Here is a 27,415-nt window from a genome sequence, read left to right as displayed (position 1 = left end):
AGGAAAACATCAGGCTGTTCTCAGACATCTCCACAGTGAAAGTCAATTCTAAGAGAACATGAAGGACCTTCAACAAAAAAAGTCAAAGAAATAAAGCATGATGAAAGATTTTACACTTCCTAAATGTTCAGTATGAGGCAACATTTTGACACATTAAACATCAGATATTCTTAAGGAGTGTTGTTCCTATGAGACTTCTTGAGGATTCTCATAAAGAACTTCAATTAGACAAATGGGAAGTGAAAAATGAATATAAAGACACTGTTGAGAAGCACTGAAACTTTAACTAGATCTGTCTACAACACTGAACAAAGAATGGGGATTAGGATGACAGAACAGAGAGTGTTGTATACCCTGATGGTACAGAAAATGTTACGACAAAAAAAATTAGAAGTGGAAGGAGGAAAGAAGTTTTAATAAATTATTTCTCCTCATTTTAAATAATGGCGGTGCGGGGTATCAAACTGACGAATTAATAAGGATCAAATATATTTAGGACCACAAACTTAAATACTAAGAAAGATAATATAGCTGATAAAAATCAGATGGTAGAGGAGAAAGAAGGAAAGAATTAGATAGGGAACTGTATGCAGTAAGAAATTAATAGAAACTAGGTAAGTAAATGAATAAAAACTGACAGACTACAACTAAGCATGTCAATAAGAACTAACTCACTTATTGAAAGAAAAGGCTTTCAGATCAGATCACATATTAATACCCAATTTTAAGGTGTGTACAAGAGCTACACCTAAAACAAATGCGTCATAAAGGCTGAAAATAAAAGAATTGGTAAACATATAACAAGCCAGTGAAAACAAAAGAAAGCAGGGGTTGTAATTTTACTATCTGGCAGATTGAACTCAGACCTCAAAGCATTAAATAAAGAACAGTACATTTTAATGCTAAAATGTACACTTCATAATAGTTATGAATACCTGTACATCAAATAACACAGAATCAATATTCAGAATGAAAAAGATAGCATAGGAAATGTAAGAAAAGTAGAAGAGATCTGCAGTGAGTGATTTTAATGACTATTTCATACTTCATGACAATTGACTGGATATAAAAAAGAAAATCTTAAAAAAGAAAAAAAAAAAAAAAGACGTGGGGGGAACAACCAAGAAAGAAAATACAAAAACTTTATCTTAAAACTCTTGGGTCAAGAGATTATCCAAACAGAAATTGTAGAATACATAGAAAAGAATAACAGAAATACTACATATTATGCCTTAAAACACATGCATTTTTGAGTTTTATGCTCAGGGTGGTTAAGAGACACTAATGCATTATTTTATATTTTGTGAACTTCAAATTAAGTGAATGGACTATGTAGTCAACAAAAATTTCAAACTTGTGTTTTCTTTTTTTAATTTATTTTTATTTTTTAACATCTTTATTGGAGTATAATTGCTTTACATTGGTGTGTTAGTTTCTGCTTTATAACAAAGTGAATCAGCTATACACATACATATATCCCCATATCTCCTCCCTCTTGTGTCTCCCTCCCACCCTCCCTATCCCACCCCTCTAGGTGACACAAAGCACTGAGTTGATCTCCCTGTGCTATGTGGTTTCTTCCCACTAGCTATCTATTTTACATTTGGTAGTATATATAAGTCCATGCCACTCTCTCACTTCATCCCAGCTTACCCTTCCCCCTCCCCATGTCCTCTAGTCCATTCTCTACAGCTGCATCTTTATTCCTGTCCTGCCCCTAGGTTCTTCATAACCATTTTTTTTTTTTTAGATTCCATATATATGTGTTAGCATATGGTATTTGTTTTTCTCTTTCTGACTTACTTCACTCTGTATGACAGACTCTAGGTCCATCCACCTCACTACAAATAACTCAATTTTGTTTCTTTTTATGGCTGAGTAATATTCCATTGTATATATGTGCCACATCTTCTTTATCCATTCATCTGTCGACGGACAGTTAGGTTGCTTCCACGTCCTGGCTATTGTAAATAGAGCTGCAATGAACATTGTGGTATATGACTCTTTTTGAATTACGGTTTTCTCAGGGTATACGCCCAGTAGTGGGATTGCTGGGTCATATGGAAGTTCTATTTTTAGTTTTTTAAGGAACCTCCATACTGTTCTCCATAGTGGCTGTATCAATTTACATTCCCACCAACAGTGCAAGAGGGGTCCCTTTTCTCCACACCCTCTCCAGCATTTATTGCTTGTAGACTTTTTGATGATGGCCATTCTGACTGGTGTGAGGTGATACCTCATTGTGGTTTTGATTTGCATTTCTCTAATGATTAGTGATGCTGAGCATTCTTTCATGTGTTTGTTGGCAATCTGTACATCTTCTTTGGAGAAATGTCTATTTAGGTCTTCTGCCCATTTTTGGATTGGGTTGTTCGTTTTTTTGATATTGAGCTGCATGAGCTGTAAATTTTGGAGATTAATCCTTTGTCAGTTGCTTCATTTGCAAATATTTTCTCCCATTCTGAGGGTTGTCTTTTCACCTTGTTTATGGTTTCCTTTGCTGTGCAAAAGCTTTGAAGTTTCATTAGGTCTCATTTGTTTATTTTTGTTTTTATTTCCATTTCTCTAGGAGGTGGGTCAAAAAGGATCTTGCTATGATTTATGTCATAGAGTGTTCTGCCTGTGTTTTCCTCTAAGAGTTTTATGGTGTCTGGCCTTACATTTAGGTCTTTAATCCATTTTGAGTTTATTTTTGTATATGGTGTTAGGGAGTGTTCTAATTTCATTCTTTTACATGTAGCTGTCCAGTTTTCCCAGCACCACTTAATGAAGAGGCTGTCTTTTCTCCATTGTATATTCTTGCCTCCTTTATCAAAAATAAGGTGACCATATGTGTGTGGGTTTATCTCTGGGCTTTGTATCCTGTTCCATTGATCTATTTCTGTTTCTGTGCCAGTACCATACTGTCTTGATTACTGTAGTTTTGTAGTATAGTCTGAAGCCAGGGAGCCTGATTCTTCCAGCTCCGTTTTTCTTTCTCAGGATTGCTTTGGCTATTCGGGGTCTTTTGTGTTTCCATACAAATTGTGAAATTTTTTGTTCTAGTTCTGTGAAAAATGCCAGTGGTAGTTTGATAGGGATTGCATTTCACCTGTAGATTGCTTTGGGTAGTAGAGTCATTTTCACAATGTTGATTCTTCCAATCCAAGAACATGGTATATCTCTCCATCTGTTTGTATCATCTTTAATTTCTTTCATCAGTGTCTTATAGTTTTCTGCATACAGGTCTTTTGTCTCCTTAGGTAGGTTTATTCCTAGGTATTTTATTCTTTTTGTTGCAGTGGTAAATGGGAGAGTTTCCTTAATTTCTCTTCCAGATTTTTCATCATTAGTGTATAGGACTCTACCAGAACACTACTAGAGCTCATCAATGAACTTGGTAAAGTAGCAGGATACAAAATTAATGCTCAAACTTGTGTTTTTAAAAAATATGAATATTTTTCTATATCTAGAATAAAAAGCTTTCCATGAATATTTTTGTTGATAAACATTGATGAGGGATTAACCCTTTGTTTGTACAGAGCTTGGTTGGTTCAGTTGACTTTAGATATGCTCCATTCAAGAGCCTGAATTATTGCTCTCGATTTGCACATGAGAAAATGAAGAAGGGAGAAAATGACCAAGCTGACAGCAGGACGAAAGTCTTTCCTACAGTCCCTTCATTACTTACCATTTTGACTCTTCCACTTAGTCCGTGAAATCTGGGCGAGTTTCCTAGCTGTCTTACTCAGTTCAGGCTGCTATAACAAAGTACCATTAACTGGGTGGCTTATAAACAACAGAAACTTCTCAGAGTTCTGGAGTTTGGAAGTCTGAGATCAGGGTGCCAGCACTGATGAGTTCTGGTTAAGGCTCTCTCTTGGGTTGCAGACGGCTGACTTCTCGTATCTTCACGTGGTTGAGAGCAGAGAGGGGAAGCAAGCTGTTTTGTGATTCTTTTTTTTTTTTTTTTTTTTATGTCTGAAACATTTATATTAACATATTTCCATACATATTTCCATACAAATACAAATATAAGATTTTTAGAAATTTCATGTAATGTCTGAAACGTTTATATTAACATATTTCCATACATATTTCCATACAAATACAAATATAAGATTTTTAGGAATTTCATGTAATGTCTGAAACATTTATATTAACATATTTCCATACAAATAACCCAATGAAAGTTTAGTATTAGTTGTTTTGTTTGTTTTTTTATACTGCAGGTTCTTATTAGGCATAAATTTTATACATATCAGTGTATACATGCCAATCCCAATCGCCCAATTCAGCACACCACCATCCCCACCTCACCGCAGTTTTCCCCCCTTGGTGTCCATATGTCCATTCTCTACATCTGTGTCTCAACTTCTGCCCTGCAAACTGGCTCATCTGTATCATTTTTCTAGGTTCCACATACATGCATTAATGTATGATATTTGTTTTTCTCTTTCTGACTTACTTCACTCTGTATGACAGTCTCTAGATCCATCCACGTCTCAACAAATGACTCAATTTCGTTCCTTTTTATGGCTGAGTAGTATTCCATTGTATATATGTACCACATCTTCTTTATCCATTCATCTGTTGATGGGCATTTAGGTTGCTTCCATGACCTGGCTATTGTAAATAGTGCTGCAATGAACATTCGGGTGCATGTGTCTTTTTGAATTACGGTTTTCTCTGGGTATATGCCCAGTAGTGGGATTGCTGGGTCATATGGTAATTCTATTTTTAGTTTTTTAAGGAACCTCCATATTGTTCTCCAGAGTGGCTGTATCAATTTACATTCCCACCAACAGTGCAAGAGGGTTCCCTTTTCTCCACACCCTCTCCAGCATTTGTTGTTTGTAGATTTTCTGATGATCCCCATTCTAACAGGAGTGAGGTGATACCTCATTGTAGTTTTGATTTGCATTTCTCTAATAATTAGTGATGTTGAGCAGCTTTTCATGTGCTTCGTGGCCGTCTGTATGTCTTCTTTGGAGAAATGTCTATTTAGGTCTTCTGCCCATTTTTGGATTGGGGTGTTTGTTTCTTTGATATTGAGCTGAATGAGCTGTTTATATATTTTGGAGATTAATCCTTTGTCCGTTGATTCATTTGCAAATATTTTCTCCCATTCTGAGGGTTGTCTTTTCGTCTTGTTTATGGTTTCCTTTGCTGTGCAAAAGCTTTGAAGTTTCATTAGGTCCCACTTGTTTATTTTTGTTTTAATTTCCATTACTCTAGGAGGTGGATCAAAAAAGATCTTGCTGTGATTTATGTCAAAGAGTGTTCTTCCTATGTTTTCCTCTAAGAGTTTTATAGTGTCCAGTCTTATATTTAGGTCTCTAATCCATTTTGAGTTTATTTTTGTGTATGGTGTTAGGGAGTATTCTAATTTCATTCTTTTACATGTAGCTGTCCAGTTTTCCCAGCACCACTTATTGAAGAGACTGTCTTTTCTCCATTGTATATCTTTGCCTCCTTTGTCATAGATTAGTTGACCATAGGTGCGTGGGTTAATCTCTGGGCTTTCTATCTTGTTCCATTGATCTATGTTTCTGTTTTTGTGCCAGTACCATATTGTCTTGATTACTGTAGCTTTGTAGTATAGTCTGAAGTCAGGGAGTCTGATTCCTCCAGCTCCATTTTTTTGCCTCAAGACTGCTTTGGCTATTCGGGGTCTTTTGTGTCTCCATACAAATTTTAAGATGATTTGTTCTAGCTCCGTAAAAAATGCCATTGGTAATTTGATAGGGATTGCATTGAATCTGTAGATTGCTTTGGGTAGTATACTCATTTTCACAATGTTGATTCTTCCAATCCAAGAACATGGTATATCTCTCCATCTGTTGGTATCATCTTTAATTTCTTTCATCAGTGACTTATAGTTTTCTGCATACAGGTCTTTTGTCTCCCTAGGTAGGTTTATTCCTAGGTATTTTATTCTTTTTGTTGCAATGGTAAATGGGAGTGTTTCCATAATTTCTCTTTCAGATATTTCATCATTAGTGTATAGGAATGCAAGAGATTTCTGTGCATTAATTTTGTATCCTGAAACTTTACCATATTCATTAATTAGCTCTAGCAGTTTTCTGGTGGCAGTTTTAGGATTCTCTATGTATAGTATCATGTCATCCGCAAACAGTGACAGTTTTACTTCCTCTTTTCCAATTTGTATTCCTTTTATTTCTTTTTCTTCTCTGATTGCCGTGGCTAGGACTTCCAGAACTATGTTGAATAATAGTGGTGAGAGTGGACATCCTTGTCTCGTTCCTGATCTTAGAGGAAATGCTTTCAGTTTTTCACCATTGAGAATGATGTTTGCTGTGGGTTTGTCATATATGGCCTTTATTATGTTGAGGTAGGTTCCCTCTATGCCCACTTTCTGGAGAGTTTTTATCATAAATGGGTGTTGAATTTTGTCAAAAGCTTTTTCTGCATCTATTGAGATGATCATATGGTTTTTATTCTTCAGTTTGTTAATATGGTGTATCACATTGATTGATTTGCATATATTGAAGAATCCTTGCATCCCTGGGATAAATCCCACTTGATCGTGGTGTATGATCCTTTTAATGTGTTGTTGGATTCTGTTTGCTAGTATTTTGTTGAGGATTTTTGCATCTATATTCATCAGTGATATTGGTCTGTAATTTTCTTTTTTTGTAGTGTCTTTGTCTGGTTTTGGTATCAGGGTGATGGTGGCCTCATAGAATGAGTTTGGGAGTGTTCCTTCCTCTGCAATTTTTTGGAAGAGTTTGAGAAGGATGGGTGTTTTGTGATTCTTATAAGGCCGTTCATGAGGGCTCCACCTTCATGAACTCACCTAATCCTAATTAATTCCTAAAGGCCCCACCTCCTAATACCATCATATTGGGGAGTAGCGCTCCAACATATGAATTTGGTAGTGGTGGGGGACACAAACATTCAGTCCATAACACTAGCATTCTCCTTTTTTTTTTTTTTTTTTTTAAAGATTTATTTATTGATTGATTGATTGATTGCTATGTTGGGTCTTCGTTTCTGTGCTAGCGCTTTCTCTAGTTGTGGCAAGCGTGGGTCACTCTTCATCGCGGTGCGCGGGCCTCTCACTATCGTGGCCTCTCTTGTTGCAGAGCACAGGCTCCAGACGCGCAGGCTCAGTAGTTGTGGCTCACAGGCCTAGTTGCTCCACGGCATGTGGGATCTTCCCAGACCAGGGCGCGAACCCGTGTTCCCTGCATTGGCAGGCAGATTCTCAACCACTGCGCCACCAGGGAAGCCCCCTCCTTTTAAAAAAAAGCTATTGTTGCTGTTGTTATTTTTAAACTAGGATAATGAAGTTTTCCCCTAAGGGCTTTTGAAAAGAAAAATTAGATGATAGATATAAAATGGTTGACAGTATATTATCAATAAATAGTGGATCTTATCTGCTTATGCACATGAGGAAAAGTCAGCTTTTGCACTGGGACATCAGGTTTTGGAAAGATTTATTTGAGAAATATTAATTACACACCTTCTATGTAGTAGGCACTATTTTAGACCCAGAGGATAGAGCTATGAAAAAAACAGATTAAAAACTCATAGAAAAAAAAAAAAAAACAAACTCATAAAATCTAGTTCCTCAATATAAGTGACATCAATCAACTTGCCAATTAAAAATTTTTTAAATGTTAGGCAACACAACATGAGGAGCCTCCTTGATGTCCCCAGCCATCTCTGCAACCTCAGAGAGAAGGGGTCAAGGGCACTGGTTCAGACCACAATGGCCCCCTCTACTTCTGACCTTTAGACAATGGAGTATGATCTGTCACAGCACCTTTATAGAGTAGTTGATATTGATCCTGCTTGTCCTGAAAGCCAATCCCAGGTACGCAACTTTAACTTCCCAAGGACATACTTGGAGAACAAATGTCTTCGTCATAAAGTAAATCTCATTTCCACAGTAACAAGTAGAAATAGAATTAAAACATAACATTTCTGGCCATTCAGTGGCTATGAAAAGACGCTCAGTTACTTGAAACAAACTAGAGATCCAATTGGAGGATACAAAGTACCTTCTGTCTGCCAGGAAAGCATTATGATTCTACAGATTTCCTAACATGTTTCAGTTGTGCAATTCAAATTACCCTTATACAGAACCAAAGACAACAAAATGTGACTTATTCAATATTTCTTTCTTGAGACTCCTTGATATTTTGTTTGTTTTATTTAATTGACAAGGATAAATTGAATTGGGAAAGGAGCTGTATTTCCCTATTCAGGGAGCATCTGGATGAGTTCAGGAGTACAAAAAGCACCCAACTGGGTACCAAGTGTGCGTTTTCAACCTGTGCAATAAAGGAGGAATTTCTGAAACACAATATTGATGTTGTCTCTGGTTATTATGCATAAAAATTCAACTTGTCCCCCACTTATTATATGATTTCAGGCATTATCAGATAAGGAGGCATTTAGATTCCCAGGGCACATCTGTAGAGCTCATTCAGGAGGAGCAAAAGACAAATACGATGGGAAAACTTCTCTCCAAACCCTAAATCCAACAATCTAAACTCAACACTTACTGAAAAGTGCTTTTTTTTTTTTTTTTTTTTTTTTAAGGAGTGAGAAATAAAAACTCTGGCATAGATATGCTTAGTCATATCCATTTCTAATGGTTGTACTGCCAATCCTTTTTCCTAAAGTAAATTACTCTGAGTTCTCTGTAAACAATTACAAAGATGCTTATCTTTGGTCAGAGTTTCCCTTCACTGATTCAAATTTTGTCATTGAAATGACCTCCCAGAAACCAGCAGTCTGCTATCATGAGGGTGGGATATCTTTTACGTTGCTCTTGATCAAACCAAAAGAAAAAAGCTTCCTAAGGCCTTTGGTTACATATTAAGGTAGCATTTTCAGAAGTAAAGCTTTCCTCCTCCCTGTTCATTGCAGCTTTACACATTATAGTTAAATAACAAAATAAAGTTGGCTTAACCAAATAAAAACTGTCACTGGTCCACTAAATGAGCTAGAACATTTTACTCTGTACTAAGCAGAAATCTATTCTTAAAATTGAAGGGCATCAGAGGGCCACATGATTTTTCATGTCTGATGATTAAGCAAAAACATTAAGCATGTTCTAGAGTAAGCAAGAATACTCTGAATCTAAGGCAAATAAAGGGTAAGTGAAGAGTTGCACAACGTTTTGGGCAAAACAAAAGGCATTTATTGATATTTCAGTAATTATACAATCTTGTTAATATACTGATTCCTCATTCTAGTGACTGAACTCTTGAGTTGTGTGCTTGTAAGTTATATTTAAAAAGCCAAATCCAATTTGTGTAGTCAGAATGAGAAGTATTTCCTCTATTAGTGACATAGAAATATCGCCAATTAAAAGGGTACACAACAGTGCATCACCAAGTACAAGAAAGTTAGCTCTTTGACTGAATTTCTGATACCTGCAGAAACAGTTATAATTCATTTGATCAACACACCCTACAGCATGTCATTTTACAGAACAAGTTAACCAGATTCTTTAGGCTTCACTTATAATGGAAATTTGATCCCAGAAACAAAATATATTTATATGCTCATAATCACTTTCAAAAAATTGTTATAACAGGAAGATAATGTTAAACAGACTTACATTTATTTCTCTGTATATTGATATTTACTTTTTAAAGCTCTCTTGTACCAGCACACAAAAAAAATGGCTGTAGAATCATTTCATATGTTAAATAATAATAAAATTCTATCTTAATAAAAAGTTAAGAAAATAAGTTAAAAGCTCTGCATAGGGCTTCCCTGGTGGCGCAGTGGTTGAGAGTCCGCCTGCCAATGCAGGGGACACGGGTTCGAGCCCTGGTCTGGGAAGATCCTACATGCCGCGGAGCAACTAGGCCCGTGAGCCACAATTACTGAGCCTGCGCATCTGGAGCCTGTGCTCCGCAACAAGAGAGACCACGACAGTGAGAGGCCCGCGCACCGCGATGAAGAGTGGCCCCCGCTTGCCACAACTGGAGAAAGCCCTCGCACAGAAACGAAGACCCAACACAGCCAAAAATTAAATAAATAAATAAATAATTTAAAAATATTAAAAAAAAAAAAAAAAAAGCTCTGCATATTTAGCAGTTTATAAAGACCTAATTTGTAAGGTCAGACAATAATTGAATCCAAATAGTCGTTATTATAATCATGAACATTTGTCTTGAGCATAAATAGCTTAAAAATAGGTCATAAAAATTTCTAGACTAGGGCTTCCCTGGTGGCACAGTGGTTGAGAATCTGCCTGCTAATGCAGGGGACACGGGTTCGAGCCCTGGTCTGGGAAGATCCCACATGCCGCGGAGCAGCTAGGCCTGTGAGCCACAACTACTGAGCCTGCGCGTCTGGAGCCTGTGCTCCACAACAAGAGAGGCCGCGATAGTGAGAGGCCCGTGCACCGCAATGAAGAGTGGCCCCCGCTTGCCACAACTAGAGAAAGCCCTCGCACAGAAACGAAGACCCAACACAGCCAAAAATAAATAAATAATAAAAATAAGTAAATTTAAAAAAAAAAAATTTCTAGACTAATCTCTTACGTTTTCCTCACAACACATAATCACAACATGAAAAACATCTTGCAGAGAAATTTTTAAAACCTCCTTTATTACACACACAGAACAAGTTATTGGATGTTAGAGAAAATGTGCAAGTAGTTATTTACACTGAAAACCATTTCTGTAGACTTGATGATAGGACATGCTCACCAGAAAATTTAATTTGCACCTCTACTATGTATGATAGCTTTTCAAAATCTTTGAGTTGAAGACAAATAGGTGGATATTTTTATTTCAATCTGGGGGCTTCTGAGTGGTATCTCAGGGTCATTTAATACATCAGTAAAATGTTTCATTAGCATATCTGTATCAATGCCTTTTCTTAAAATTATCATGATACCAATGCCTTATCTTTTTGCTGAAAGGCTTTGCAAACCTGGGCTTGGAGCAGTTTTAGCTTGTATCAAATTTACAGTGACTCAGAGCCTGGGTGCAGACATCTTAGGATGCGGAGATAGCCAGATTTATCAAGGAGATGACCTTCTGTGATGCACAAGGCCAACCTGTATTTTTAAGGCAGATATTTCATTGTTTTGTTACTTTTGATGCTATGCTACCAATGCTTTTTCAGTCATATAAAATCATCAGCATAAAACATTTCTATGGTACTAACCTCACCTTTATGAGATATATATGAATGCCTATCGTTTGAAAAGAATCTTTAGAACTGTAACCAATATATTCATCATATTCTGTTGAAAACCATTTAAAGAACTTTAGTATTTAAAAAGAACTATAAGTTTTAAAAAATGATCAACATGATCATTTTCTTTTGTACCAATCAATTAATACTTTCTGGGTACTCCTGAGGTTTCTTTAATATTTTTCTTTTGTAACTAAAATACGGGATTTGGAAAATGAAATTACTTGAGACAAGCGCTCTTGAGTTAATTAGTGAGTTGTGAGGGATTAGGAATTGTGGAGAGTGCAAACAGTTTTGGGAAGGGGAATTGTTAAAGCACAGTCCCTCACTAATAAGTAATATTGTAAAAAATATTTAACAACATGGGAAATACTTGCAAGATTAAGTGAAAGATATAGAATATGTATAATACAATCTAAAACCTGGACAAAAATAAGCTAGAATATTAACAATGATGATCTCTAGGTTATGGGAAGGGTGATTTTTATTTTCCCTATACTACATCTCATTTCCATTACCGTGTAGTGATTTAAAATATGGGCTTAGAGTTACGTCTTAGTTCTACCACTTACTTTGATGAATTAAATAACCTCTTTAAATCTTCTTTTCTTAGCATGTAAAATGGAGAGTAATATCTACCTTATGGGGTTGTTGTGATGTCTCAGTGATATATTCATAGCAATGCTTAATGCTGTGCCTTGACTATAGTAAGTGCACAGTAAATGCTAACTGGTATTATTATGTACTTCACTGAAACAGATTATTACAACTACAAAATATTTACCACTTCAAAGCATCCTCAAATACAAAGAATACTTTTAATCTAGGTGATATCTAAATAGTAAAATGACCACTTTAATTCAGGAAAATTATATGTATTTTTAAATTATTCTAAGTGAATTTTGCAGACCTATTATACTATTAGTATATACAATACTAATATTGTTTTATGTTAGTATAATAATATACTAATAGTTTATACTATTTCAGAAGCATGTATGTTTGTATGTATGTGTGTTCCTTAATACTAGATATTACATAAAGTTAAAATTACTATCTAAAAATTCCAATTTTTCATTATGATATTACAAACCCAACTCTGTAAAATTTAAAAAGTAGTTATAGAAACATGTAAGTATATAAATCTTTTAAAATTTCCAAAACTTTAGAAAATCTCTATTTAGACATGAAAAACAATTATCTATGTGCTATATCAAAAATCATAAATAATTCATAAAACTAACCATGAATTATTTATGGTCTTACTGAATACTTCTCAGGATAATAAAGGATATATTCTGGTAATCTAGCTGAGTGGCCAGAATTTTAGTTTCTGTGTGAGTTGAAAATTTGAAAAGAGAATTTAAGGGACTGAACTTAGCTTTCACATTCTGCAGCCAGAATGCTCAGAAAGTTTATTATTTTCAAAGTAGACTTAGTTACTTAGCTATTCAGAGTAGACTGGCCCACATGTGGAATGAAATATGAAATTTAAGTTCTCTTCTGCTTTTTGTTGATGGTAGAATGGGGCCTCACAGAATTAGAACCAGAAATGATGTTATAGTCAGCATCCAACAATCTATCACTCCTGCCACCCATCATCCATCCATTTATCCATTTTTTCATTCCTTCTCTAAGTATTAGTTGAGCCCCTTTAATGTGACATGCATTTTGCTAATGTGACATGCCTCTTGTTCACAAAGGTGAATAAGAAACTCAAGGTACCTGACCCCAGGGGACTTACTATCTCTCAGAGGAATCATACAATAAACAAATGGACAAAACAAAAGCTAATAAAGAAATTAACAGGGTGATATGAATATATATATATATATTATATATATATATATATAATATATATTTGTTTGGGTGGGGGCTAGGATGGAAGATACTTCAGATAGGGTTGTCTGGGAAGCTTCTTTGAGTTGTGACCTGAGGGAGGAGACAAGAGCCAGCCAGGAAGAGCTGGAGGAAGAACCTTCCAGTCAGGGAAAACCACAAGGCTTGGAGAGTAATCATGATATAATATTAAGTGAAACAATAATGCTAAACTGATTTATTCATACAATGGGACATGGTCAAAAGAAATGTCTTGGATTCACATGCATCAACATAGATAAACCTCAAAAACACAGTGAATGGAGAAAGGAAGATGCAAAATGATGTTTCTCATGACACTATCTATGAAACTGTTAAAAGCACAAAACATGTATGTATTTGTTTATATACCTATATATTATAAAGCTTATATACATAAATGATAGCAATGTATACCAATTTCAGAATTTTGCTTACTTCTGGGGGAAAAGAGGGAAAAATGGAGAGTAGGACTTTAAAATGTTTGTTTCTTTAAAAGAAAGAAATTTGAACCAAAAATCTAAAGTCAAGGGATGATAACATGTTGGACTTTTTACTCTTTTCTGTATATTTGAAAAGTTTGAGGATTAGAAAGTTTAAAACACAATACAAATTGTATAAATCTAATATTAAAACTAAATTCAAATACTGAGAGTATGATCCTAATGTTCAGAAACTGAAATGAAATATCCTCAAATGCTGATAGTCATTATCTCTGTGTTGTGGGATTGTGAGTGATTTTTGTCTTCCTTATTCTTTGCTCCAAATAGCAGTACACTGCATGGATTAAGAATGTAGGATGGGGCTTCCCTGGTGGTGCAGCGGTTGAGAATCTGCCTGCCAATGCAGGGGACACGGGTTCGAGCCCTGGTCTGGGAAGATCCCACATGCCGTGGAGCAGCTGGGCCCGTGAGCCACAATTACTGAGCCTGCGTGTCTGGACCCTGTGCTCTGCAACAAGAGAGGCCGCGATAGTGAGAGGCCCGTGCACCGCGATGAAGAGTGGCCCCCGCTTGCCACAACTAGAGAAAGCCGTCGCACAGAAACGAAGACCCAACACAACCATAAATAAATAAATAAATAAAAATTAAAAAAAAAAAAAAAGAATGTAGGAAAAGGGACTTCCTTGGTGGCGCAGTGGTTAAGAATCTGCCTGCCAATGCAAGGGACACAGGTTCGAGCCCTGGTCCGGGAATATCACACATGCCAGGGAGCAACTAAGCCCGTGCGCCACAACTACTGGGCCTGCGCTCTACAGCCTGCAAGCCACAACTACTGAGCCCACGCGCCACAACTACTGAAGCCCGCCCACCTAGAGCCCATGCTCCGCAACAAGAGAAGCCACCGCAATGAGAAGCCTGTGCACCACAACAAAGAGTAGCCCCCGCTTGCCACAACTAGAGAAAGCCCGCGTACAGCAATGAAGACCCAACACAGCCAAAAAAAAATAAATAAATAAGTAAATTGAAAAAAAAAAAAAAGAATGTAGAAAAAGATACTGACCAAGAGAGAAGTGGGTAGTAAGGAGGTGTATTGTGGAGGAAGAACGAACAAGATATAGCCATTTTGTCATTTTGGTTAATGGGAAAATTCCTTATAGCCTTACCCTCTAGTATGTTCCACAGTCTTTTTTTAAACATGTTCGTTCATTTGTTATTTTTCAAACAACTTTATTGAGGTATAATTCATATAAAATACACTGCATATATTTAAAGTGTACAGTTTGACACATTTTGAATTATGTATACCCCCCATAAAATCATCACCATAATCGCCTCCTAAACATATACATCAGCCCCAAACATTTCCTGATATCTCTTTGCCATCCCTCTCTCCCCTTTCCTCCTCTTCCCCTCCCCGAAACCACTGATCATTTTATAGATATATATATAACTATGTGCTCTATTTTTGTCTTGCCTCTTTTACTCAGCATCATTATTTTGAGATTCATCCATGTTATTGCATTTATTAATAGCTCATTACTTTTTATTGATGAATAGTATTCCATTGTATGGATATACCCCAATTTGTTTATTCATTTAGCTGTTGATGGACATTGGATTGTTTTCAGTTTTTGGCTATTACAAATAAAGCTGCTAATAAACATTTATGTGCAAGTCTTTGCGTGGGCATAGAACTTGGGTAAATAAAATCTATTTTTTAAATGTCCAAAGTAGAATATCTTCCATCTCACTTGAGATTATCCTGTGACATTTGAGTTTCCATGCTTTACATTAAAGCTTTTTAATACTTTACATTAAATTGGACCTAAATTTCCATGTCCTCAAGTTGATTTATTTAATTAAATTTATTCTCTCCCCACTCGTGTTTATACTTGACAAATATCTCTTGGCTATCATCATGCCTTTAGTCACTACTTTGTTAAACAAACTTCATATTCAAGATTCTTGATTGTTTTCTTGGATGAGTTAGTCGTTTCAGTTTTTCAATCTCATGGTTATTCTGATTGTCTGATATTTTTCAAAATAAATAATATTTGTTTTATCACATCGACAAAGCTGATTCTAGAACATGCCTTTATATTGGCAGGGGAATGGGCTTGTTAATCCTTTATCCTATAATTAAACTTAGCTCCTACCCCCAACACTGGCAAACTAGTCAATCCTGGGCCTCCTCCATGGGAACAGACTTCCAAGCGCACAGATGGAGCAGTACACAAAACCCTCTCTCAGCTGCCTGGCACATCTCAGGAGGAATGACTCCCATGGAGCATGCTGAGGTATGACGTACATTTTTGAAACTCCCCATTCAAATATTTCATTTCTCCTTGCCCTGGGGGAAGAGTAAGAAGTGGGAGAAGACAGTGTTCATCTAGGCAGAGTCCTTCAACATAGAAACAGAAGGAATATGGAATAAATGTCCCTTCTCCCCCCAGTAAGAGTTTCCTACAGTTCATGGAGCCCACACCTTTCAGAGTCAGGGAATGATGAATTCTTGTCATATGAAGTGGTTGCATGAGTCTGTGTTCCTGCATACTATGTCCTCTGGAGTCAGGGTCCTGGTTCTTTCTTTTTTTCCCCTCAACTCTAGATAGAACACTCAGCACCACAGAGCACAGAGTGACTTTAAAGTGATTTTATCCTTGAATAAAGAGGATATGGCAAAGAATGGAGATAGAGGAATTTGTCCTTGGTTGTCCTGCCAGGAGGGAAAGCACTAATCTTAACAAAACATTCCCCTGCTTTCAAAGCTTTCCCTTGGCACTGGAGGGAACCTTTCACTTACTTTTACATTCATTGAGAACTTCCAAGAAGGAGCATGTTTCTTTTCCCTCTGCACGTGAAGATAGCATTCCTGTTTCATATGACTCTCTTTAAACGGAGACAAGAAGATATAAAGGTTTAAAATCTGCCAATTTCAATGTGTGAAGCTTTCATGAGTTTGCTCTGCTGAAGTAGTTGATATCAATGGATTGCAAGTCCACTCCATTCTGGAGAAAGGATGCTTGTCTGTTAAGAAATTGCTTCTCTGTATTGAGCCATCTGACTTCAGCTTTATCTTAATCATGTTCCAGCACTGATATTCTATAAGGAAGTTTTTAATCCTAAAAAGTGCTTTAATAAGAAACAGGAAAAGAATCAGTGTTTTGACTGAGGGTTACTTGGAATTTTCCCTTGTGAAGCTATGATCTTTAAGTTTGGAAATTTTGGTAGTATCTAACATGCAAGGATAAGTATGTGGACTATTTTTATCCCTTGAGGATCAAATGAGAAAAAGATAAATACTACTGTGATACATCAATTTGTATCAAATTGAAGAATAGGCATGTGAAGAAGAAGTTAAATTCCAATCCTTGTGTTAGAATTACAATCCATTTTACATGTTATGTAGGCAGAGAGAAAACCTGATCATTTTTACTTGAAAAGCACTTTTTCTCCTAACTTTCTTGTATAATGATTGAAACTGTTTTATCTCTGCTAATATCCTGAATTTTATTCAGTAAAGAAATATGATTTTCATGTTTATGATAACCACCATTAGGGACCAAAATAGTGCTACCAGGTTGCTGTGAGTATAAAATGGCTATTATTTTATTTACATCCACCAAAGTATTCCCCATTTTGCTTCTGAGGTAAATAGTCTCAACCCTGGCTCGTAACATTCATACAAAAAAAGCTCTGCACTATGTCTCCTAATGTCACATTATGCTTTTGCTAAGGAGGAAAAACCACAACTTGATATATAGTGTTAGTTCGCTCATCAATTAAATAAGCTTCATCTAAAATGCTTCAGTAAGTTCTAATTGCTCATTTATAAAACAGTCTCTGGCAAAAGTGACATTTCAGATGACAGGCATTAATGACTTACTAGGAGTAGAAAAAAAGTATTCTGATCTTTTTCATGATTCAAAAGCAAACAAATCTCAGGTTTTCCCCAGAAAAAGAAATATGATCTGTTTTAATGTTTTCCTGTACTAATTTTTTTAACTACAGGAAAACATTGATTTGGATAATTCAGTCACTTATGTCATGGGTACTTCCCCAGGCCAATTAAGCCTGGGAATTTAGTTAGGATACAACGTAATCAGAAGTCTTTTTTTCTGTGGTGGTGTCCCATCTTCTCTAGGGTCTTATTTGCTTCTAGCTACCAGATGATCCTAATTAATCTTGGTTCCCAGCTCATGCCCAGAGAGACCACATGCCACAATCCCAACAACCTCCTAAACCTTGTGGCTATTAGAGAGATTCCCCTGCATAGTTGGGAGGCTTCTTCCTCTTCATTTCTACCACTGGCATTCTTGCTCTTGCCTGATGAGTACTCTTCTTTTTCTTCCCATGGAAAAAAATGTACTTTTGAGCAAGGACATAGTAGATCTCTTAAGAGTTTTATTTGAAGTTAGATACTGATTTCAAGATCTGACAACTATATTAAATGAAGATAGATGAGTCACTTGTTAACAGGCATGTCCCAGCCCATGCAAACACATTGGTTGCTATTTGCTGTCCAGATAGATGCAGAGACTGGATGGAAACAAGGTATTTTTGGGAGGCTTGGAATTGCTATGTCTCTGACAAGGTGGAGATATTTTACATGGTCGTTAATCCTGGATCCAGGTCATTATTTAACAGACATAGTTATGTGGGCAAACAGGAAACATTATTCTACTTTACACTTAAGTGGGTGCAAATAGTATGTACTAACCTGACAAATAGTTAATATTGGTTTATGTCATGAGAGGAGAAACTTTTACTGATGTTATGTAACAAATTTACTGCGAATGCCCTTCATGAGGGCATAATGACAAAGGGTTGATCCTCAATGACTCCCCGTGAATGTAAACTTCTCTAATTAACTCATCTGTCTTTCAACTATGAACGCTTTAAACATTGTTTTTACTATCTAAATCTTACACTCAGTGCATAATCGATTTTTGTTATGGCAAATTATTTTCACTCAATTTTTAGTCACTTTTTTTCTGCTACTAACAATATATAAAACATTAAGCACACCACTGAAGAAAGTCATACTTTTAAATTGCTCTTTGAAGATTTGCATTGTATTGTTTCCCTTTCTCCTCTCCCTTCACATTCCTTTGTATACCTTATCTAAATATTCTTTTTTGAATTGAAGTATAGTTGATGTGAATTATTTTTAATTTAAAAATTTTCTTATTGGAGTATAGTTGGTTAAAGGCTCTTAATTGCACACATAGTCAGCTTTCAGCATCCATGAATCCAAATCCATGCATTCTACCAACTGTGGATCAAAAATATTACAAATAAAATCCCAGAAAATTCCAAAAATCAAAACTCGAAATTGCCACACTTAGGCAACTACTTACATAGTATTTACATTGTATTTATGGCTATTTACATAGCATTCACACTGTATTAGCTATTATAAGCAATCCAGAGGTGATTTTAAAGTATATGGGAGGATGTACATAGGTTATATGCAAATACTATGGCCATTTTATATAAAAGACTTGAGCATCCAGGGATTCTGGTATCCGAGGGGGTCCTGGAACCCATCCCCTACAGATACCCAAAGGCAACTACATTTCTTAAAATTTATCGAATGTCAACAGTGCCCTTAAGTATGTCCCCAGCTCTTAGCACTCTGCCTGGCACACAGTTTGTGATCCATAAATATTTGCTGCAGTTTATTGAAACATAATCTAAACATGGAATTAAATCCTAGCAAATTTGTAAATAGACAAAAGTCAATCTCTTTTAGAAGAACATTCAAATATTTATTTAAATATGCTTACTTATTGACAGCACAATTTTGGAAGTAGTTTAAATAAATATCCCTAAACAAAAATTTAGAGACATTAACCAATTTCAGTTATCCTGCCACTTTGCTTTCAATCAATGTACATGCAATACAATTTTAGGATATTCAATGCTTGATGAATCTGGCTCACTTGTAGGCAGACATTTGATTAAATGAAACTTATGAGAATGTGGCTAACGTTATTTTATTTGACTTTATTTGAAACTCAGTGTGAATTCTATTTAGTTTAAAGATCAAACATTTGGATGCTCTGATTTTTCTGTCGTGTACACACGCCATTTTTTATTTGCACATACCATTTTTTTTCTTAGCTAAACCCAGAAATGGAAAAGGCAAAAATACCGTGAGAACAGCGGTTTTCTTGTGGTATTTCCAGCTCATTGGAAGTGGCGTATACTGGAAATCACAGGAGACAGGCCTTTCCCAGGGGGCTCTAAGTCCAGTGACACTAATCCAAGACATTCGGTTTATTTAAAGCAGTCCTTTTAGGCTCATCTATCACTAGTCTCAAGACCCTGAATAAAACCCCTAGCAGTCCAAGCAATTATACACACGCAGCAGTCCAAGCAATTATACACACAGCTCTGGCAGTCTTATTCCTCTATGTTACTGTCCAAATACACAAACACTTTCCTTTCAACAAGTATATAATAGATTTTCATAACTCTGAAAGATGGGTCTCCAAGTATGGGTTCTCTTTTCATGTGGAGGTTTGGACCACTTTTTCCCATAGCAGGATGGAAAGCAAACTACCTTTTAAACCATCAATGCTTTAATTCCTTCCTCTTTCAATTTAGTTGTTGTGATATAACACCACCACCACTAACTCTAGGCCAGGACATGCAAAATAATTTGCAACACCAGGGATGTGAACAGTACACCTGGGGTTTCTCAGTCACCAAAATTTCAATTTTTTTAAAAAAAGCATGTTTTTCTTTTGGCCAAAGAGAAGCAACTGAAGGACAAAAACATGTAGATAGTAAGAAGGAAATTCAATTTGTTTCAATAAACATTTCCTAAACACCTATTGTGTGGCAGGTTCTGAGGATTCTAAAATGAATAAGACAAAAGTAGGTGACATTTGTGAATGCCGATTGTTTGCCAGGAGGTCTTCTAAGCCCTATATATATATTTTTTCCTATAGAAGTCTAACAACAACCCTGTAAGGTAAGTACTAGTATTGACTCTATTTTACAGAGAACATAGGGGTGCAGAGAAGTCAGTTAACCTGCTTAAAGTCACACAGGTAAAAAATGGTAGTGCTGAGATTAAACCCATGTAGACCATTTTTAGAAATTAAGATTTTAACCATTTAGTCTCAAAATACTGACATTTTAAGGTGAAGGCAGATGTGTAAATTAATTGCACAATATAATATGATATGAACAATAATTAAAGTACAATCTAGATATAAAGTAGAAGGGGTGGAGGGTAGAGGAGAGAGTAAGGGAGGCTTCAAAGAAGAAATGATATTTGGATGGAGATAGAAAAGTGGAAATGGAGTTCACCACATAGAACAGCTTGGGCAGGATGATAGGATGGAGAAACTTGAGAAGAACAGCACATGAAAAACACAGATACATGAAAGAGTAGGGTGATGTTCTGGAAATCACAAATGATGTGACATTTCTGAAACAGAAGGCACTGATGTGGCAGAAAGTGAGTCTAGAGATACAGGCAAGTGCCAATTCACAGGGGACCTCATTAAGACATGCTAAGTGGACTATATTTTACCCTGTAAATCAGTATTTCTAAAGGTTCCCTTTTATATACCCTTATAGATAGAGAGAGAAATAAACTCTGAGGTTGTGGCACCATAGTCCACATGATCCAAAGTCCTCAAGTGGGAAAAATTTTTGAAGCCTATGGTTTCGTTTAAAATTTACGCAAATTTGCTTTTGATTATATAATACAGTTTGCTTATTTTAATATGTAAATTATTGTTTTAAATTATTTCTCACTCAAGAATATCAATGTTTTAGAATGATTTGTATGCTTTATCTATGACAAAGTACCCTGTGGTTGAGAAGTTCAGCTGAAGATGTTGGTGGGGCAAGAGGCAAAACAATGATATAATCATATTTGCCTCTTTGACAATATTGAGGGGACAGAGAAGGAAGAGGAAAATACTCAGATCAGATTAGAATTGATGAGGGTGAGCCACACCAAGGCAATGACAGTGGTGATGAAGAAGAGAGAAGTGACTTTAGAAACATGCATAAGGACAATTAGCTAGTTATCAAATGGATGTAAGGGATAATGAAGAGGACCAAGATGAGGCTGCATATCAGTTAATGACACGGCAATCTCATCACCTGAGATGGAGAATGTAGGAAGAAGGCTTTCCAACAGTTTTCAAGAACTTCATTATATGGAAGTCTCAAGACAGAGACCCTAAATCCATGACAATTAAGAACATGACATTCTTAACATTTTCACATTGAACAAACTCTCACTATGCTATTTTTTATTTTCTTTTCTAGTTTTTGAAAGTCTTTCCTCCTGGAATTTGAAAATAATATATGTGTACTATAAAAAATATAAAATTCAAAGATGTTACTATGAAAAAAACCAGAAAATAATAAGTACCAGTGAGAATGTGGAGAAATTGGAACTCCTGTGCATTGTTAGTAGCAATGTAAAATGGTGCAGTCTGCATGGAAAACAGTATGGAGGGTCCTCAAAAAACTAAAAATAGAATTACCATATGGTCCAGAAATCCCACTTCTGGGTATATACCCAAAAGAATTGAAGGCAGAAACTCGAACAGATATTTGTACACTGATGCTCATAGCAGCATCATTCCCAACAGCCAAAAGGTTGAAACAACCCAAGTGTACATCAACAAATGAATGGATAGACAAAGTATGGTACATACATACAATGGAATATTATTCAGCATTAAAAAGGTTTAAGATTTAAAAAGGTTTAAAAGGTCTCACTTACTTAAAAAGGTTTAAAAAGTGACTAGCTTATTTCATTTTTTAAGTGTCTGATGTATGAGACTATGATAAAATTTTTAAAAAGTCAATTTTCCTGAAACTGTTTACTAAATGATTGATTACCTCCCCATTAGTTGATGATGCTTCTTTAGCATGAATCAATTTCATATTTATACAAGGGAATATTTCAGGACCATGTCTTCTTTCATAAGGACCTGTATGGATGGAGAAGCTATGTAGAGGTAAGAATATTGGCTTTGAGTGAAGTGGCCAGTGTTGAGGCCCAGATCTATACTTTCTAGCTGTGTGGACTTGGGGAAGCTATTTAATCTTTATTAGCCTTGGCCTTTCTATATAGAAAATAAAAATAACAGTATTAGCCATTTTATGGGATTATTGCCAGGACCGGAAATGGAAGTCTTGCAAAGTACTTTGCATATAACTAGTGCTTAAACAATGTTAGCTATTATTATTGCACTGCAATTTGGCAGATATATATATATGTGTGTCACAAATCTGTCTTGACTCTGCTATATTTGGTTCCTACAATTTTCAAGCAGTTCTCTATAAGGAAGTATCAAGGCTGAAACTGCATGACTGTGTAGTTTGCAGAGCTCTTTTTCATGCGTTATTGATTTCCTTTTGAGCTACACAATAACTCTAATACAAGATGTTTTTTCTCCCCTATGGAGATGTGGAAACTGTTAAAAGTCACAAAAGTTTTAAGGCCAAGACTTGGACTTCAGCTCCAAAGCATCTGACTTCCAAATTCAGTGCTTTTTCTGATTTATCATGCTGCCTTTGGGAATAGAATCTCTCCTATCATATAGCTGTGTAAACTGTGAACACACAGTCTTTTTATTTAGGAAAGTCTTAAGCATGAAAAGAATCTTTCTGATGCTTGTAGGGCAGTCCACATGTCCATAACTGAAATATCTCTAACACCTAAAGCATGAACAGGAGAGATTAAAGAGACCACTGGAATAATGTATGTAATGCAGCAGGTGCTTGATTTACCCCTGTATAAAATTTCAGGAGGATTAAGGAGTCTTTCTGTGAAAGTGGTATCAAAACTAATTATAACACCTGACTCAAGATAGACAGACATTCTTCAGACTTCTTTCTATCTGTGGGAGCTTTCTTGGCAGCCTGCTCTCATCACAAAAAGGTGCTGCAAGAGGGAGATTTTCCCTGAGCAGCCAAGTTGTACTGAAATTTCCAGAGGAGGAAAAGTGTGTTTAAAGCTTTCCTCGGTTGTTAAGAAGTAACTGGAACCTTCTTGCTGAATGTAAATTGGCCCTTTCTACTTTTCCTGCCCTGGTTTGTCATGGTAACAACTTTTTACTATAAATTAAATCTTTCAATTGAATCACATATGATGAACAAGTTATTTTATATGTTTACATAATTATTAATCATTTAGAATTGCAGTTACATAAAAAGTGCCACTTCTTGCCTCTATTACCCAGAATTAGCCATTCCTCCCAAAATGTTTTCCATATTTTCAACTTACTGAGGAATTTCAATCACCAAGTTTAAAATATATTGAGACTAAAAGTTTAAGTCAAAGTCTGTATAATCATAAATTCTCTTTGGAAGCTACAGCATGCAGCTTGGAAATAAGTTTCCATTTATTAGGCAGAATTCTGAAAATCCGAATGAATTTCAATTTAGCTCTCAAAGAAACCTAATTTACAGGGAAAGATTAGCTAAATCATCATAACCTGCCACAGAATATATTGATTTACACAGCCATGAAATTTGTTTACTACAGTGGACAGTTGTTTTTGTTTGGTTTTGGTTTTGCTTCCCAGCTTGCATTAATTCTTCTCTTGGTACCAGTAACTCTTATTACTTTCTGAAGAAGTGCCCCTTATACTACATGTGCCTCTCTTAGCATGAACTCCATCTCTGGCTCCAGGCATGAGCATGTTATTCAAGCCCAGTTAGTCAGAGCATCTTATTCTCCTTGGCCAGAGTGATTACTTCAAGAATGGTATGTGGCCCAATCAGAGCGGAATGGCATTCAATGAGGATTTTGCTGGGACTTCAGGGAGAGAAAGGCACTCTTTTCCAGTGGGCTTTCAAAAATGTAGACCCTGAACTGTACACAGCCATGTTTGTCAGCAGGAGCAGTCTGAGTGACACCAACATACAAGAGAGCAGAGCTGAGGACTGGAAAGTAGCTGGGTTCTGGTGACCTCATTTGCAGCCTTGGATCAAGCTGGTACACAAACTAGCCTTACTCCTAGACGTTAACCTTTTGACTTAATTGCTAAACACTTATTAATTAAGAGTTATTTCAAAGATCTTACAGTATAAAACATAGTACAAATTGGCAAATATAATACAATATGATAAAGATTTGGTCAAAGCAACATGCTATAGAGGAAATTAGAAGTACCTTGGAAGGGTCAGGCAAGAAATTCAGAAGGAGGAGATCCATTCCAGCTGAGTCCTAAATGAAGAACAGAAAGTAGTGATTATTTGGGAGGAGGAGGATGGTGAACAGAGGAAGGGATAGCTGTGAATGGTCCTGATTAAGAAAATAGCCTGTGCAAAATCCTAGAGAACAGAGTAGTGATGTCAAGTAACACTGAGTAATTCAGTATGGTAGGATCAAAAATTTAAGGAGAGGAGAAAGAGTTTTGAAGTCATGAGAAATCAAGCTGGTGGAGTAAGCAGGAGCAAGATGAAGGAGATCCTTATACATTATGTTTCTAAACAGAGATCTTGTGTTTTAGAAATCTGACTCATAGCTGTGTGGAGAAATGGTTTGAGAGGCAACAAAATTGAAGGTAATAAACCTTATAAGGGGAGAGATGGGCTATGTGGTCTTTTATAGTCACGTTGCGAATAAAGAGAATCAGATGGATTTCAAAGAGATTTCAGGTGGATGAAAAATCAGATCTTCTGATTGACTGGATGTGGAAGAAACCCGGGATGTGTTAGAAGTAATTAAAATGAGATGGAGGTTTGGTAGTTAAATTCTCCTCCCATATTAAGGTTCTGCTCTCTGTGGAAGGACTGCTCCTTCTTTTCTGACTGTTCATAATAAATGGTATCACCAGCCACACAACTGTTCAAGCCTTATCCCATTATTTATCTTTCTGGCCTTCTGGGTGCCTGTATTACTGTTTTCTGGTAGTCACTGTTGGGGAAATAAAGCAATCCTGACCATAAAAGCCCTCTCTGTACCAATATACAAGAGAGAGAACACAATTTATTATTGGAAAACTATTAACAGATTTATTTGCATTTAAGGTAGGATGAAAGTGACTACAAAGTGTGGAGAGAATTTCACACAAATTTACACAGTAAAGCAGAAGAAATAACAAGAAACTTCTCTTATTGCCTCAAGAGACAAATGGTGGTACCTGTGATTGTTACCTCCTGAAAGACTCCTGTGTTCATTTTGGAGATGTGTGTTTATAGTTCCAAAGTTCAGAAGGGCTGTGACCTTGCATTGCAGAATCAAAAGATTGGGCCTCTTCTTGGGCCTATTATGTTTTTAAGGAGACACCCTAAGAATGGGAGGGTGGGGAGGCAGCCACTTTCCTTTTCTTTATTAAACAAAGAAAATTTCATCACTTTACTCTTGTATCACCAAGCTCTCTCTGCCTGTTATATCCCAGCTGGTTCAGCCTGCCTCTGTGTTTTTCCCTGAATTTAATACCTGAGATTAACTTTGATACTATATAACCCAAATTTCAGGGTAAAAGACATATGAGACCTTAAGTCCATGACAAGTTCAGAGAATAACAAGGCCCTACTCAAGTGGTTAGCTGACTTAGAAATTATTGGAGGCCCTATCATACTTGTTAATTGGGTACCTCCATGTGTTTGTTCCAGTGTGTTTCCAATCAAGGGACAACATTCAATTCACCCAGGCAATGGATGCTTGTTTTTCCCTCTCTTCTCTTCCCTTGTCTCCTAGTGTCTTAATAAACTGCTGTAATGGCCATGTCCCAGGGAGAAGAAAGTAGGATGAGACTGAGGAATGTTTATTTTGTTCTCCTCTGGTTCATTTTACAAGTACCTTTCAAGGATGTGTATCAGAAAGAAATGTAGAGAGGAGTGCATCCTACTCAGGTACACAGAAATTTTTCCCCAAGTCAACAAACCTTCTCACACTACAGTGAAATAAGGCGGCATCAGTGATCTGCCGCCTCCAGTGTAGATTGGCCTTTGGGTCCCACCTGATGCCTCCTCTACTGAGAATCCTAATGGGGATTTTGGCTGTTTTGCAGAAGTTTCTCTGCATGATGGTTGTGGTGAGAAGCTAGGCAGCAACTGCTGCTGTCCCTTTGGGATGTTATGCTTGGCCAAATAACCCCTGGTTGGTTCTTGAGAGGAAAAAAATCCGGGCATTTGGGTACTGGCAGAGGTGGTCTGTAGTAATGCATTTACAAGTAAGGACTTTTACTGATGATGTAATAGGGAGACTGAGGAAAGGATTTTATTTGACATCACATAAATATCTTCCTAAAATATTTCTTTAAGCATTCTTGCTCTTTCTCCACAGTCTTTTGCTCATATCTCTCCTTACCTCTCCTTCCATTTATTTCATCTTCTCTTCCCCACCTCCCTTCTGACAACCCAATTCAGCCTTCTCTCCTTTCCGTTTCCTCTGGATCCTCTATTCTTTTCCTTTTCAAGTCTATTTATTCCTCTTTTGTCTTCTCCAAAATATATCCTCAACAGTAACACTGCTCAGTGCCACGAAGGATCCACCTTTCTTAGAGGGCTGAAAAGAAAGAATTGTATAAACCTATGATTTAAGCTTTTCCTATCACTTTAAAAACAAGCTATTCTTGAATCTTACTTTGAGAACCTGTATAAAACTGTTTCTGTCTCATATTATGGAATCGACAAAGGCCCAGTAAACTCTAATACCTCTCATTGGCTTTTTAGAGGGGGGACTGGTCATGGAGTGGTATGCTGACCATCTGCAGCTAGCAACTTTCTCAAAGACTGGAATTATCATTGTTAAAATTAAAAAACCTCAGCAAGTTAAAAAAATATTAATGTCTTAAATATTTCAGAACATATATGTGTGTGTGTATATATATATATATACACATAATCATTTAGACTTTAGCCTTGATGAGACATGTAGTAATGAAAAATGAATTGCTTATTTTTTGAATACCAATACTTGTCAATCCAGTAGTGTCCTTTAT

Source organism: Balaenoptera physalus (genome assembly GCF_965194825.1).
Source record: "Balaenoptera physalus genome assembly, chromosome: 17".
NCBI lineage: Eukaryota > Metazoa > Chordata > Mammalia > Artiodactyla > Balaenopteridae > Balaenoptera > Balaenoptera physalus.
This window is presented reverse-complemented; position numbering follows the sequence as displayed.